Source organism: Coturnix japonica, chromosome 5 (genome assembly GCF_001577835.2).
Source record: "Coturnix japonica isolate 7356 chromosome 5, Coturnix japonica 2.1, whole genome shotgun sequence".
Lineage (NCBI taxonomy): Eukaryota > Metazoa > Chordata > Aves > Galliformes > Phasianidae > Coturnix > Coturnix japonica.
Genome location: NC_029520.1, coordinates 48,495,879 through 48,512,434, shown reverse-complemented (window position 1 = coordinate 48,512,434; position 16,556 = coordinate 48,495,879). Strand labels below are relative to the sequence as shown.

Here is a 16,556-nt window from a genome sequence, read left to right as displayed (position 1 = left end):
CCCTCTGAATAGCCTTTATCCAAAATAATCCCAACCCAACCAGCCCATCCCTTCTCCTCAATCAACTCTACAGTCTCTGCCTTTTGATTTCTTTACCAAATGAAGAAAGAAAAATATTGAAGCAGCATTTCATGGCAACCTTCTAACATACACACACATTAAAAATATATATATGTTAATATTATATTCATGTTTTAACAAATATTATTTACGAGTAACTGAAAAATCACAAAGGAAAATGCTGCATCTGGCTGGCAAAACTGCATCCAGAGAACTGAGCTGTGGTACTGAATGTACTCATGATGCTGGTAGTGAAAAATGAAGGGTAGATAGATACCAAACACCTGGATCATCTCCCTGTTCCACTTCAGGCTGTACTTTTGCAATGAACGGTATAATGCTGTGAATCAAAGAAGTGAAGACAACAAGGTGGGGGTTTAATAAGAAAGCACTGCAGCTGCAAGGAAATGTCAGACCAAAGACAGATGAGGGCGTAGAATTAAACAAGATAAATGCTGCAGATTACATGTAAGCACATCCACAAATGCTACCCTGCACCCACGTATGTATTATCCGAACATTTATTCATTTTAAAAATATACATATGTACACAGAGGGTGGTGTCACTCTGGAACAGGTTGCCCAAGGAGGTTGTGGATGTCCCATCCCTGCAGGCATTCAAGGCCAGGCTGGATGTGGCTCTGGGCAGCCTGGTCTGGTGGCTGGTGACCCTGCACGTAGCGGGGATTGAAACTGGATGATCATTGTAGTTGCAGAACTGAATTTAGAAGCCCTTTGTGTCCTTGGAAGACATCGCTTCAACAGCAGGTCTACCAAAAATCAAGCCCAAACCTCTAGCTAACCAAATGTCCTGTCACACATGCACTGGCATACATAGGCCACGTGTCTATATGCCACTTTTCACAGTGGTCTTACAGATGCCAAGCAGTACAAATGTTTTCCTTCTTACACACACTTCTTAAGAAAAGCAATCCCTCAGCTGATTACATTCATTTAATTTTCATGACTGGCTGTCAATATTATGAATGCTTTGTGAAGTCAGTGATCATTCACTTATAACAGGGGCTTTTTTCCCAAAGCTCTTTCCCCAGTCCTCTCTCTATACTTAATAATTACACAGGCAGGGCAGCTACCTGGGCACTGTGCTCCAAATACAGAACGTCTAACCAGTACCAGTGTTATGCACACTGCAATAAATGCAGTGCCACAAGTTCTAGGCAACTTTCATGAGTGAAGACACAGAAGAAAAGCACAACACTAACATACTGTTTGCAGCACATGCAGAACACTGATAGTCACTGATCATCTTACTGAGGCTTTCAGCATTTATGGAGACAAGCAGCCTGAAAGCAGTGTCAATCTACAGGCAGTATTTGATGCGAGTGCCTTGAACGTGCATAGGACAGCATAACAATATCCAGGAGATAATCCTTATGGATGCACTCTGAGTTATATATGGAACTTCCAGTAAATGTTTTGCCTGTTTCCACAATGAGCATGGTGCATACTGTAATACAAGCCTCTTCACATGCACCAATGCAGCTCAGCCCACAGCTATAGTGGGACTGGATGAAAAAATGCCTTTAGGATATACTTTGTCAATCTGTGATCTGCACGTGTTCCTCCCACCACTCATTATGGCAGTGGTGGCTGTGCTGTGGACATCCGTCAGCTTGGAAGCTGACCACCACTATAAGCTCAGTTGTCAGCGCTACTTACAAAGCAGAATCAAATACTACTACATACATATTTGTTGCAAAAGGACAGCATTGATGTACACATACACTGATGACGTGCCATTCTAAAGCAAGCAGAGAGCTTCCAAAGTGCTCTAGGTACTACAAGTCTGGGTACTCATGCATCACTAAATTAACATGACGAAACCATTATGAAGCAGTGTTACATGAAACATTTCAGATAATAACATGTAATCGAGGAAGTATTTGGTGGACAGTATTCAGAACACACGAACACCTAATGGAAAACGATCTTATCAGGGTATTCAGGTACACCAAAATGCTGTTCTAGGTCCCGCAGAAACACAGTGACTCACAAGATATTCAGTATGTAATAACTGTTACTAATAATCACCATGCAGCAGGAACCATGCCTCTTCATAATCACGTAGCAATGCCTTCTTCCTTAAGTAAGCTGACAACATGTTTCAACACCTTCTCATTAGTTGGGCAATGAATGGGAAGTTTGGACTAGAGAAGTAATCCAAGACGGTCAGAGTATGCCTACAAATACAGTTGAGCCAAAACCAATCCTGGTCACGGACAGCAGAAGAAGTACAGAAAAGGATTCAAGTGACACAAATTCTAGAGACAAATTAATGATAGAAGAGGAATTCAACCAAAAAAAAAAATAAATTCAAAAGACATAGAAGAATAGCAAAGAAATTTGTGAGTGTTAAAGAGGGGGAGAGCAAGAGGCCAAAGGTGGCAGAGCAAGAAGAAACTACTAAAAGGCCAAGAGAGAAATGAGGCAGCATATAGGTATATCCTTGGAAAAGACAGAGAGAGGAGGTTGTGTGGGGAATAGTTAACGCAATTAATGGAGCAGAATATTCCAAGAGGAAAGCAGGAGCTTTCAGGGTTCAGGCAAGACACAATGAATGAATTAGTGGTTAGGGGCTGGATGTGATTAAGCAACTGCATATCTCCAGGTTCCTGACACTTGTGTGACATCTTTAATAGCCTCACTACACTATTTGCATTAAGTTCACCTCGACATGAAACAAACACTTATTTTTAAGCCCCAAGCTGATGGCAGGTTCTATGGACTGCTTTCTGTCTCTCCCTATTTTTAATGGAATTTCAAACACAATGGTTTTATTTATTTATTTTTAATGGGGGTTAAAAAGGGCTGGCAAAACAAAACAAACCAACACACACATTCTTTCAATTTCCTATATTGAATATGTGGCATAAAATCCCCAAATAAGACAAAAATATTTGGCTGAAACACCAAAAATTACTGAGGCCAATTTTCCTGAGCTGCCTCAAGTGTCTTCTGCACTGGTTCAGAAAGTTCACGTTAGTTGTGTTAGGGAGATTATTACCAACTGCACTTCCAAAGTAGAAGCCAACCTTCATTTAGAATAGTCGAAGTAACTGGGTCTGCTGAACTACTACCAAAGAGCAGCTCTCCATGGCTGTCCTGCCACTTGACAATATCAAAGGGAGGTATTAAAGAAATTGTCAGCACATGTTTGCCAAATATTCTTAAAGACCATACACTCTTCAACTTCTATTTGCTTCATTTACCTAAAAATGAATGTATGTCCACATACAAGATATATTTGTTTCCATTTTAGGCATCAGTCGGTTGATTCATCCAGGTATGTTCTTCCAGCTGCTACTCAGAGAGCTGCAGTTTAAATTAAACACAACAGCACTGTTCAAATACATAGAGTTTAAACTCAGTATGTTTGAACAGCAAAAGCTACAGGTTTAGCAAGAACAAAATAAGCTGAACTTAGCAACAAAACGCTTTCTAATTACTCAGCTCCTCTACCCTCAATGGTATAACAAATACCTGAGACAGGAGCACAGTGTAAACAAACACAAAACTCATTTTCCAAGTGATTTCTCAAATTACAGAGGTAGAGCAGAGCTACACAACAGTAACTATATGCTCCACTGGGTCACCCTGCTCCTGCTGTATTCTTTTCCTTCAAAATCAGTAAGGAGCTCTTCAAGCTGTTTTAAAGTGTTCATTTTTAATTGCCCAACCTGACTTTAGGACCAATTTTAGGGAAAGTGATGGTCAAAGCTGCAGCTGCATTTTCTATACTTTATCTTTTATCTTTGATTAATGACTAATATCAGAATATGGTAGGATTAGAATCTTCTAACCAGCAGCTCAAGATCTTTAGGATCCTCGGACAGCAAAAAAATTAGAAGACAAAATAAAAGCCATACAAAACTGTTTATAAATTCCAGGCTATTTAGGAACACCTGTGCAAAAAAGCCATGATTGCCTGCTGCTGACCTAAGACAGAAGAATCCTTAAGAGGATTATTGTCTTCTTTTGATAAGATTCTTATCAGATCACCATTTTTTCTTCTACGTGACATGAGAAGCTTCTGCTCTATAATGATCACTGAATGTAAAATGAGTCATAGCAGTCTTAACTTCCACTCTAACTGTGGCCACAAGACAGCCTGCGTTTTACATGGGAATTCATTTGGTACATTAAGTACATATTGCAATCACGATAAAGGTACATATCTGTACATGTTATTCCATTTCATGCATCTTCTAAGAGTGCAAAAATTATACCTGGCTTCCTAATTGCTCTGGATTCAAATAAAAATATGCAATACTTGTTTGCTTCAAACCATTGAGTTTCTCTATAGAATCTAAATGCTTTAAAAACAAAACATTGAACCACACACAGAGGAAACTCAAAACAGAACTTCCACCCAAACAGGCTGCTTTATGCCAACTCAATACATTACACCTGAAGTCACAGTTATACATTCTCCAATGAAAAAAGTGATTGAGAGCTATCCTCTACATTCACGCCACTGCACAAGAACTCAGGTCTACATTTATTAAGTTAAATAATAAACGTGCATATAAAAATATAGTATTATATTACTCTGCTTACACATTTAGAAGAGTTTAATTGTGCCCTGAAAATGTAACTTCCATTTTCTTCTCATCTGTTAGCACCAATCTAACCAAGATAATATTCTACTCAGCACTAATTTAGACTCAATATTTTTTCCAGCCATCACACTGCTCATCATGTGTTTGTGCTCTCATTCTCTCCACAGAGGGAGAGATGCAATGGAAGAAGAGTAATGGAAGAAGAACATCATGGAACTGCACATGTGTAAGATGTTGTGCACGTCTGTGTAAGAAAATGATCAGATTCAATAAGCAGCCTTCAAAGTCATAATGGTAGATGAGGAAACAAGCTAAGAATTCATTCTACATTATCCAAAAAGACCCTTCTGGAAGTCCAACTTCTTACGCAGGTTCCCCCTTTCTTGCTGAGTCTCCAGCACAACGGAAGAGCAAAATCATCATGTTAGGCCTTCATTATTCATTTTTTAAGCACCAGTTTTAGCCTCTACAGGCATAAGTTTTAGGTCCCCTGAGATCAGAACCAACACAACCAACAGTATCCGATACTACGCCAAAAGCACATGAAAGCTGCAGTGGGTGATGCACCTGTGGTAGTGTGTCCCTGCAGGATGGCCAGCCACAGAGCCCACTGCTCGTCTGCACTTCCTTAGCACAGAACACAGCCTCATTACATCCCGTCTGAGCTGCAACAAAGCACAGGAAAACCTGAAGGCATGTCCTGATCTCCCTGCCAACCATGAAACCAGAAAGCATTACTCCAAAACTCTACCAGAAGGCTTTTCAAGCACAAGCAATCCACGCAGTCTACTTATCAAGAAAGGAGGTTACCACATCATTCCTTTTCAAGATATTTTCCTTGCATAAGGCTTTCCACTGATTAGACTACACCAGCTACCCTTCAAACATGGACATCTATAAGGCTCAGAATGCGTTGTTAAATATCTTACAACAGTAACTCAAATCAGTCTAGATGCTGAGTTAAGGGAACGCCTCTTCCCATATTGCCAAGTCCAGCAGATCAGTCTCAATAACAAAAGAAAGAAAGAAATCTGATTTGTTTTATTTTGCTTCTGTAATTCCTGTAGGGCTGTCCTACATACACAAGTGTACAGAAATATATCCCCAGACTCAACGCTCCCACAGCACCTTCTTCAGATTATTCCAGATCTGGAACAATTAAATAATAGAGGGAGAATGGACGACAAGTAAATTATATTCCCCAGCAACCTACTGAGCCAGACCACGGTGTGCTGGATATTTTACATCATTGGTTACTATCATTACGTATTTCTGTGTGTAATATCAGCCATCTCTTCAAAAAATATAATCACAGAATTATCAAGGTTGGAAAAGACATAGAAGACCATCTAGTCCAACCTCACGCTATATGTGAGAGATTCATTTACAGGTGATTACTGTTCCTGTTTTAAATGCTCTGTTACACCAAAATGGTGAGTTTTTGCTAAAACTTAGACATTTGAAAAGAACATTAGGACACTTTACTGTCTTTTAAATGGTAACATTTTTGTTCCTTGAATACCAAAAGGAAAACACATGTTATCTACGTATCACAAAGCTCTAGAAAGCAAATACCTCACTTCTGAATATTTGTAATTGCCTAAAGAACAACCCTTATCAGAGCCATGCATTACCATGAGGTTCATGGAAGTTTTCTCCATATCATCTCTACCTCTGACCCCTCCTGAAAATGCTAGATAAACAAATGCTTTTTTCTTTGGGCAGAAGATATTTACTTGCTTGCATGTTTATCAGTCATTGTATTTTTCTTTCCTCAGAAATGTTATCAGCTACAGCACAGACAATTATTTCTGACAATCCTGGGCCTTGGCACTTAAAGTGAATTCCACTAGAAATTACTCAGTCCCTCTGCATTATGCCCATCAGTCTACAACAGTGCAGAAACCATTAAAATATCCATAGTGGATCCAGTACTGAGTTTTGTATTAAGTTATTAAGATACATAAACATGCTGGAGCAAAGTGAAAACTACGTGGACAAGGCTATGTCATGTAACTAATACAGCTAAGAAAATCACTCTGCTGAACATCAAGAGTCACTCTACAGAACTTTTTCAGTTTAGACCAATATAAATACTAACAAGGCTAAACAATAACTGCTTACACCTTATTAGTACTTATATTACATTACATTAAATATACTTCACTAAAATCTCTCCTTTGTGGTTACCAGACGCTGCTCTCCATTGTCAGCTGCAACTTAAACTCTTCCCAAACTACTCATTCAGTTAAGGTCCTCCTACACCAAAGATGATATAGTGTAAATTAGCTTATTAACATTATTTTTCCTCAGACATACTGTGATTGCAAACTTGATCTCCTTTTGTCTTCAGTTTGGACAGGATGCCAATGGCAGTGTTACATCAGCTCACCAGAAATGCCATTATACCTTTGCTCTAATTGGCAGAAAGTTTGCTTATTAATCAAGTAAAGGAAGAGCAATCTCATCAGTTACATATTCCATTAAAAAATAATGGAGAAAAGCTTAACAGGAAAAGCTTGCATTTTGCCAGTGTATACATAGGGAAATCTAAAAGGACCTCTTACCCACTTTCAAATTCATCAGTACATTATTGACGAATTAGTAACACCTTTGAAATATATTATTACAGTCTTTGCAAGTGATCTGATTTCTGATCCAGAAAGCACGTGTAGTCCAGCAAACATGCCTTTTTTCTGAGTACATGAATACAGATGTAACACGCTCTCCACCTTGCCCATACACTTTTGGAGTAGCAGGTTCATTAATATCCAGAACTCTCAACTTACACACATTCCTTGCCTGTTTTTTATGACATACTTTATTGCTAGATGTTACAAAACAAGACTTTGGGTATATCCTTTCTTGCCTTCTTATGCCATGAAATATCTAATTCACTAATACATTATTAAATAACAAGGAGAGCACACCATTTTCAATAAAAATGAGTATTTTAAATAACTGCACTGGACTGAAGTTTATCTAATAAGGCAGACAGCACTCTACATTCTCTATGTTACATTCCGTGTGTATCAGAGCACGTGCAGATGGTTCTTTCCCAACCCAGTAGCTAAGTCAGCACAGGTCAGTGAAGAACAGAGCAGAGCTCTAAAGTATCCTAATAGAAGCTTCAGCATCCTATAGGAAGAACACAGAAAGACCACTCAACCTGCTACTGTCATAGGACAAAGTTATAACTGTGAAAGATAGAAAGCAAAATACAATCTCGTGCTATTAGGGTCACCACCCCACTCCATGACTTGGTCTCTTAGTAGCAACTAATGACCTTCAAGTTAACCTATTGAAGCAGCACTTTCATGTGCATTACCCTTCCTCAGACAGAGCACTACAGTATCAATTCTTAATAGCCTAAAAACCTAGCAAGCTTTACACTCTTAGGGCTGGTTCTTGTCATGTAGAGGACGTTATTGCTTTTTTCACATTAATATCAGTGCTAGCATCATCCCTCCTTTCAGAGGGGAGTGAAGAACCCAGCTCAGACATCCCTCCCACAGCAGAGGCCTTTCAGTCCGGGGATCCAATCCCATCATACTCCCTGCCTTACCTCTGCCTGCAGATGGAGTTCTTCCACACTCATATCTGTAATACTCCTTCCTTAAGCTCGCCTCTTTGCCTCAATCTCTCAGTCTGCAGCTGAAGATCTCCAAAACAGCCCCCAGCTTCTCCAAATGCCATCTATTTTTACCTAGGTGCTGCCGTCTCATTCCGGACGCTGCTAATCGGCCCCTTAGTCACAACTGGAAAAGTAACCTAGCTGAGTAACTCTTTCTCAGCTGCTGCACTGAGGAATGCCTATGCCTCATACTTAATGTATTCAAATGAGGAAACCTCCAGTAAATTTGTTCCCATGCAAGAGGAAGCCCGGAGTTTAATACAGATTAACCATATTTTAGGAGGCAAGGCGCTATAGCAACTTTTCTCACACGCTCTTTAAAGTAATGACACTCTTGCAGGAGAATGTTATATATTGAAAGCTCCAACTCCACTAAGAAAGCACCACGCAAAACAGGTGATAGCTGCAGCATTTATCACTGCTTCCTGCTTATTCAGCAGTCTCTTATATATTACCTAGATAAACATGTACACATGCTAAGCTCTCCCTAGAAGAGATGACAGAAAAACCAGGCAAAGCTGGATTGTTAAAGAGTGAAATAAATGATGAACATATACACGTACAAACAATAAATTCGGAAGCAGGTGTATTTCCATACAGCTGGCTTCCCAGCTACACAGCACGTTTCAGAACACACAGGGAGTCCCATCTGCTTCTCAATTATACAGCTCATGAAAAGTTAACATTAAACATGTTGGAATCTCCTCCCAAGAATTCTGCTTCTGAGCAGTTATCAACCAGGATGGCTCAAAGAGGAAAGAAAGATCATTAGACAGACTGGTAAGGCAGCTTTTACTAAGCAAACAGTGAGAAAAGTAAATAGCTAAATGCTCTAAATTCATTATACATTACTTTAAGGCCATTATGACACTTTATTATTCCACTAGAAAGGAAAATTCAAATGCTGAGTATTTAAAAGTCATTACTTCAGAAATAGGGAACGTAAATGAGAAAATTAGCGTTTTATTAAGAGAACTTGATTCATTTTTACTAATGAGGACTGCAATAATTTAATACTGCTGCAGTGAATCTCTTCTGGAAACTCTGAGGATGTCAGAAACATACAGCACATTTCTGATAACATGAATGCAAATATCGGATGTCCTGAACAGCATCTGTAAAAACTAAAAGCAGAGCTTTTCAACAGATTAGTAATCCTGGACTCACTTAAATATGGGCAGGATTAATACTCTTTCTGAGGACGAAAGAAGGATCCTGTTCCACCCCATAAAGACTGCATGGGCTGCCAAGAGTACAGGGAAGGGCCTTCAGCTGTGGATCATTAAGAAAAAGCCATTTAAAAATGGGATGTTTTGGAGAACACAGCATCCGGTAAAACAGCAGAGTATTTTTTCCATGCGGACCCAAGAGAACTTGAAATCATTTATCTTGCAAATGAGAAACTGCATGTTTCTATGATGGTTTGTTTTGCTACTTCTGTGAGAAAGGAACTTCCTTCTACTTGAAATGAAGGTGAAAGGGATGTGCTTTTGAATTTGATGCAGCCAAAAAGAACCAACACATGGAGCAGACTGCAGTCCTTCCCCTGCATCCTGTTACCATTAACCTGGAGGGTTCATGGTTCCCAGCTCCAATCAGGCCAAACACACTCTGCACTGGAGAGGATACCACTACCTTCACATGGTACGTATCCACCCAGCACACCTCCCTGCTGGCTCGCCCCCTCTGCCCATGGGGCCTTTCTGTCATTTCAGGGTCACTTCCTGCACTCAGCAGGACCTGCCTACCAGAGATGGATCATCAACCCAGAGCTGTTTGTCCTTACTCAGATAAGCTACAAAGAAGTCCCAGTTTATTGTCCCTTCCTGCACACCGCCCAACCTGGAGAACAGCTGGACACACAGGTTTCCTTGTTCTACAGTAAGATAAAGGTACACCAAGGCAGAAGACATGAAAAAAAAAAAAAAGCTGTTTGTGTAATGAAAACAGCAGGTTCTTCTGCTTTGGGCCCCAGCCTTCCCACCATGAGATAATCCTCCCTTGAGGCACCAGCACCACCTTAGGGCACTCACAGTTCAAGTATTTACCCACGGCCCTCCCTTCAGTATCTCAGATCACCTGAAAACAAAAAAAAACCAAATGAACCTGACAATTCTACTAGCTTCTATATGGATGCAAGTACTGGATCAGTACTTTCGACTGAAGTAGTTGTACGGCAAACAAAATCAGATTATTACAAAATAATGCGCTCCACCTGTTTAAGTATAACATTTAATCATCATTTCTCCACATCCTCGCTACCACCACTTAAAAGCATACTATTTCATACTTTAATTTTTTTCCTTTTTTATTCCCCTCAATGTTAGGAAGGAGCTAAAGAAGCTGATGGGAGGGCAAGTTAGATATCAGAGGGATGGAAGCAGTGTGCCCGCAGCAGCACTTTCCTGCTCTCTCTCGCAGAACAGATGAGCTCAGGCAGAGCTCCTCACCCTCTGTGCTCAGCTTCCGGCATTAGGCAGCTCTAATACCTCCACTTGCACCAGATATAACCCAGGGCCTTTATACAACAGGTCTTTCCAGTTCATCTTTGCTTCCTGGTTCTGAGTGAGCAACAACTTCTGCCTGTCTTCCCCTTTCAGTGCTCAGCCCACCGCTTCTTGTGACTACCTGAGAAGCTGCCATTAACCCTTTACTTTTGGGTAGGTCTAAGACAACGATCACAGCTCATGTTATGCTTCCTGACTTCTTCTGGAGCTTTAAAACAAATGAATAAATATAGATATTTTCCCCCTCAACATATGCAGGAAAAAAATCACTGAAATCTGTAGGAAGAAAAATTTCAGACCAATTTGAGAATGATTACAAGCAAGCAAACAAGCAAACAAAAGAAAACCAAACACACCAAAACAAATGACTGGAATAAATGTCAGAATTACAATAATTTAAACTCCCAATGCTCTGTGAATGCCCAAGTGGTAAAACATGCGATGTACAGGAGGTGTCCAAACCTCTTACTGGACTGGAATTTTAAAATTAAGCTTCTCACACTGAGGATTCTCTTATTGTGCATAATCAGCGGTGCCAGCGTCCTTTCTTACGCCCAACACAAATGCAGATTCCCAATGGAAATACTTAAGAATGCAAGACTGGTAAGAAAGCTTCTGGGTTTCTACATTTCACATAAAAGCTCAAAAAACTGGAATCCTCCCCTGTCTTCACAAGTGAATTTTGCCCTTATTCTGCACATAACACTGCCTCTGGCTGGAGGAGAATCAACCTGAGCCAGGGTGTGTTCACTGCCAGCTTCAAAAGTACCCTTAACTTCAGCAAAAACGTTTGGTAACATTTACAGTACAAACACAGCGCCTCTTAAAATCACTGAACACAGAGACCAGCCCTCGCCTTATGTTACCATCTAACAGACACTGACATACATCTCCCTTTTACGCACTTAAACTTCAAATATTCAGCAATATCCTCTGCTGAGGCCACTTTGCTACACTATTCACAGACAGAATATTTTAAACAATAAGTGTCAGTAAAAGTCCAAGAAAAACATCAGAATAAGGAAACCAAAAAGGTTTCCTACTCCAAATTTAGGAGAACCTATGCCATAAACAATACTAAAAAAGCTAGAGGTAAAAAGAACGTGCCCATTGATTATGTGCAACACCTCACAGACACTGCAAACAGAATATGAGGAAATTCATTTCTAAGTATTCAAGAAACTGCAGTGATAATTACCAATGCCTTAGTTTTTCAGTCCTCTTCAACACAAGAATCTTACCTTCATCGCATCTGCAGGTAGAACACTGCTCGGTGCCATTAATGCATCACCACGAAGAACAATCCCATCCCTCCCCTTTTAACTCGAGCGCTCACTGAAGGTATGTCTAAAAACCCAGCACTAACCTACAGCCTAACTAGAGAATTATATTCATAACTGGATGGTGATTAACACCAAACAACCCAAGGCTCAAACAAACAGCACAGCAAATCGCTCTTTTCAACCAGCCAATCGCTGAGCTGGAAGCAAGCATGCTTTAAGTCACATTAGAATCAACTTCCTCCCCACCCATTCTATTATTTGTTATTCATGCATTGACATGAGCATGGAAACTACACCACGAAAAATCACAGCTATCTCAGAAGAACCTGTACTGCTTGAAGATGAAATGCTCTTTATAAACCAAGCAAAGCAACAGTGGTTTTGAGTAAATACAGCTTATTTCCCACTTGTTTTAAATCAGACAGACAGCAACACTTATTGAACTGGTTGGAATTCAGGGCTCGCTGTTGGCATTTAGGAAAATGCTTTTAAAATCGTGGCTGTTAACATTAAATTAAGGAAAACAAACAAACAAAAAATCCAACTACTTTCTGACACGGGTTCTATTATTCTAACCAAATAACAACAAAATAAAACCACCATCCTTGAGATACAACTTCTGAAAGCAGAAAGAGGGTGTAAAAGATGGACAGCTTTCCAAAGGATGTGCACAGTGAGAACTCCAAGCAGCACTGCTGACACACAGTGCTGTGCCTGCCAGAGCTCTCAGTTTCTGCTTACCCACCCTGGCTCTTGAAAGCAGTTGTGACGCAAGGAGATCCAGGCCATCATCCTGCCAAAGAGGCTGCTCCCAGCACGTTGCCTGTTTACTGTCCCCAACTTCACCCAAGTTTTAGGAGGTAAACACGAGCTAGTCAGAGTCCTTTCATTATCTGCATAATCCCAGTGTATGTGACTGCCGTACGGTGATGTTAGCGCCCAAGTGAGCTTTCATTCCTGAATTACGTCCACACAGAACACGGCCGGGGGAGTGCCAAATAAGATGATTAAGCAGCAAAATATGACAAGGCATGAATTATATTATTAGTACTCCTATCTATCATTAGCCACAGAAGTGAGGGTTTTGTGCAGCCAATAGCAACTATGCATAAATAAAGCTCCTACACTTTGACACGCTTTCAAAATAAGAGCAACTATTTATTTTGAGTAATTCTATTCTTTGGTTGCTTTGACAGTGAGCTGTATTTCAACATTTCACAAATTACTTCCTTTTTCCATCTCTACCTCGAAACAACTCAGGAGAAAAGCCTCCCGGTATAAAGGCAGCCTTAAATTACAATCCTTTATTTTCAGAGAACAAGAGCATAATCATTTTTCAACAAGGTGCACTAAGCAGCTTTCCTTTCAGCTATTCACTGTTTGTAGTTAAGCACGTTTTGAACCTGCACAGCATTTGAATTCTTCAGCACACACTTTCATTTCCTCCGATTCACTATAAGACTAAATGAAAAGGCTGGATTTAAGGAGTTCTTAGAAGAACAGCCATGAGACTTGTCTTCGTTTGTTAATCTGTTTTTTAAATCACCTGGCCAGCACCTCTGAGGTTTCACTATCCTTTCTGCAGGGGCAGAGCAGCCATTCCCTTTTACCTTGAATGATCTGCCTGACTAACTTTAAGAAAGTTGTTTGGAAATAGGAAGGCAAATAGCCAAGAAGGGCAAAAATAGTGTAAGGGCATGTAAGATAGTGCTTAAGTTACTACATGTTACACCACAGAGTGAGTGGTAAAACTCTGATACCGGGAGGCACTGAGAGCACAGACCACACAAATATTACTGCTCCTGATCAGCATTCCCCAATCTGCAGAGCCAATGAAGGGGACAACAAGTTGAAAGTGAACAAGGTAGATGTGCGTGGTATCAGGGTTCTTCATTAGCAGTTCAGAAAGACAGGAGGGAAGGTGTGCAAGTGACTTGTACTCAGGGTGGGCAGAAGGAAGTGAGAAAATAGAAGACCTTCAGCAGGATCACAGTTTCAAATTAGTTTCAGTCCACAGCGACAACCCTACTTTAACCCCGCAAGGCTTACTGAAGTTTGCTTAATGAGAATAAATGGACCTGATGGAACAATAAAATTAACTACAGCTTTCATTGAAAACAGTAACATGGCACACTACACTTAGAGAGGAAAACAAACTCTGTGTAATGAAATCATAAATTAACAAATTAAAAGCAGAATAATTGATTTTAACGTTTTATTGCTTTAAGAAAATAATGGGATTGAGAAGAAGGACTTCGTGTTCCAAGTGAAGCAGCACAGTGACAATGTCCCATCCGGGATCGCATCTCACCTTCAGTGAGTTCCATCATTACCTGCATCCAACACTTCTGAGTAATACAGGCTACAGTCTGTGCTTTATGGAATGAAAAACAGAAGAATTCTATCAGATTTACTTCTATTAAATTAAGACTGGAGCAAACTTCCAGGTACTTAGCTGTAATAAAAGCAGCTCATCTTAAAGAGTTTGCATGGAGTGATAGTTGTTTTTTCCTCAAACCGAACAAAAATAACACTTTCAAGGAAATCGTTTTTATGCTGCATTACTCACAAGATACTAATTTAGAAGTACGCTGAGAAATGATAGAATTCAGCATCCATTAATTTTCAATGCTCAATTTGAGACACCCTGGATTTTCTGAATGGTTATACAACACGGTGCAGCAGTCAGGACTGGATCCCACCAAGCTCAATTGCATTTTGTGTTATCATGTGCTCTGCACATCACGGCCTGGTGTCTCAGACTGAGCAGCAAAAGGAGCCAGCAGCTGCCACAGCATCACATGAGTGCACAGAGATGAGGGAACAGCAGCGCACAATTCCTCCAAGGAAATACCCATCCACTCCACCCTGGTAAGCCTCACTTTGCTGTTCTAATCCCTTACAACCTTACTGACAAATTCTCACCAGCTGGATGTGGCTCTGGGCAGTCTGGCCTGGTGGTTGGTGACCCTGCCTACAGCAGGGGGGCTGAAACTGGATGATCTTTGAGGTGCTTTTCAATCCAGGCCACTCTATGATACACAACTTCTTAAACAAGATTATGTGAGCTGGAAGGGGCTACCAGAACGCATCACCTAACGCAAATGAAACAGTCCATCAGACCAACATGGAGGCACCCCATAACTGCACTCAACTACGACACAGCTTTCAGACAGGCCGTGACTCATGGTGGAGCAGCGCACAGCACAGAATCTAACCACATTTTATACAAGTTCTGAAAGCATGTATTTGTCCTCATTTTTAACAGTGCATGACTAAATTCTGCCATTAGCCAATGGCAGTAGCTTGCCCAATACTTTCTCCCTATAACACATTATGACCATAACCCCTCTCGTACCACTGAATACGTGCTCCCTGTTTCTTCAATCATTTAACACGTCTCTATGGCCCTCCTTCTCCTACAGCACCTCCCAGCACAAATCTCCCCATGCCACACACACAAGTCACGCTGACACCTCTGTCACACCTACAAGGAAATAAATCATGCTCGTCTATCTCTGCAAGCATGACACACGCACACTCCGGTTAATAACAGATGCTAAATCCTCAATCGTTCGTAATTATGACATTATGATATCTATCTATCTCGCTGTTACACATAAAATAGTTTCCACCGCCACAGAACGCTGCCAGATTTGGGCTGGTTGATGACCAATGACCTCATTGTAGACTTTCAATACTGAAGGGAACTTACTCCCAGGAGGGGAGTAAACTCTTCGAAAGGGCTGACAATAGCAGGACACGGGGAAATGGTTTTAAGTTAAAAGAGGGAAGATTTAGGTTGGATGTTAGGGGGAAGTTCTTTACTAGGAGAGTGGTTAGGCCCTGGAACAGGCTGCCCAGGGAGGTTGTGGATGCCCCGTCCTTGGAGGTGTTCAAGACCAGGTTGGACGGGGCCCTGGGCAACCTGATCTAGTAAAGGTGTATGTTTGGTGGCCCTGCCAGGCAGGGGGGTTGGAACTACATGATCCTTGAGGTCCCTTCCAACCTGGGTCATTCTGTGATTCTGTGATGTTTATGGACAAAGCAGAAGTGTATGAAGCAAACTGGAAAGAACATTCATGATAAAGCCTTCACTATGACTTGGCTGCACACACCAGAGGAGAAAAGTATTTCTTTCAGATAACACTGTAGAAATCTCCAAGTTTTCAGTGCAATTTGCACACCAGGAAATGATCACTTCAGCAATTGCTGGGCCAGGGAGAAGTGCGTTTTCCATTCAGATTCAATGAGATTTTAGTTCATGAGGGTATTACTTTGTGGCTCTACGTGAGCTATGGCTGAAACGCTCATATAAGACTCTCCCCAGTTTTGCAGCACCTCCTTGAAGCATCAGGCATTCAAAAATCAGCTGTATTCTAAAGGTACAAAACACCAATCACCTCTTTTGACTTGTTCCCAGGCTAAACACCAGATGCCTTCTACTGAAAATGCTTAGACCCACATGCGTGCAAACCCAGGCTTCTGAAGC

At 40.8% G+C, this 16,556-nt stretch overlaps 1 protein-coding gene across 4 annotated transcripts in view; it reads right to left on the bottom strand.

Moving 5' to 3' along the window:
* PPP2R5E (protein phosphatase 2 regulatory subunit B'epsilon) overlaps positions 1-16,556 on the bottom strand; it is a 71,404-nt gene that overhangs the window by 35,780 nt on the left and 19,068 nt on the right. The window contains exon 1 of one of the 4 annotated variants that reach the window (XM_032444880.1): positions 12,023-12,045. The exons of the other annotated variants lie outside the window; for them this stretch is intronic. The gene's annotated coding sequence lies outside the window, so the exon portion shown is untranslated. Of the gene's footprint in view, positions 1-12,022; positions 12,046-16,556 lie in introns of those variants that run through there. 4 annotated transcript variants of the gene reach the window in all.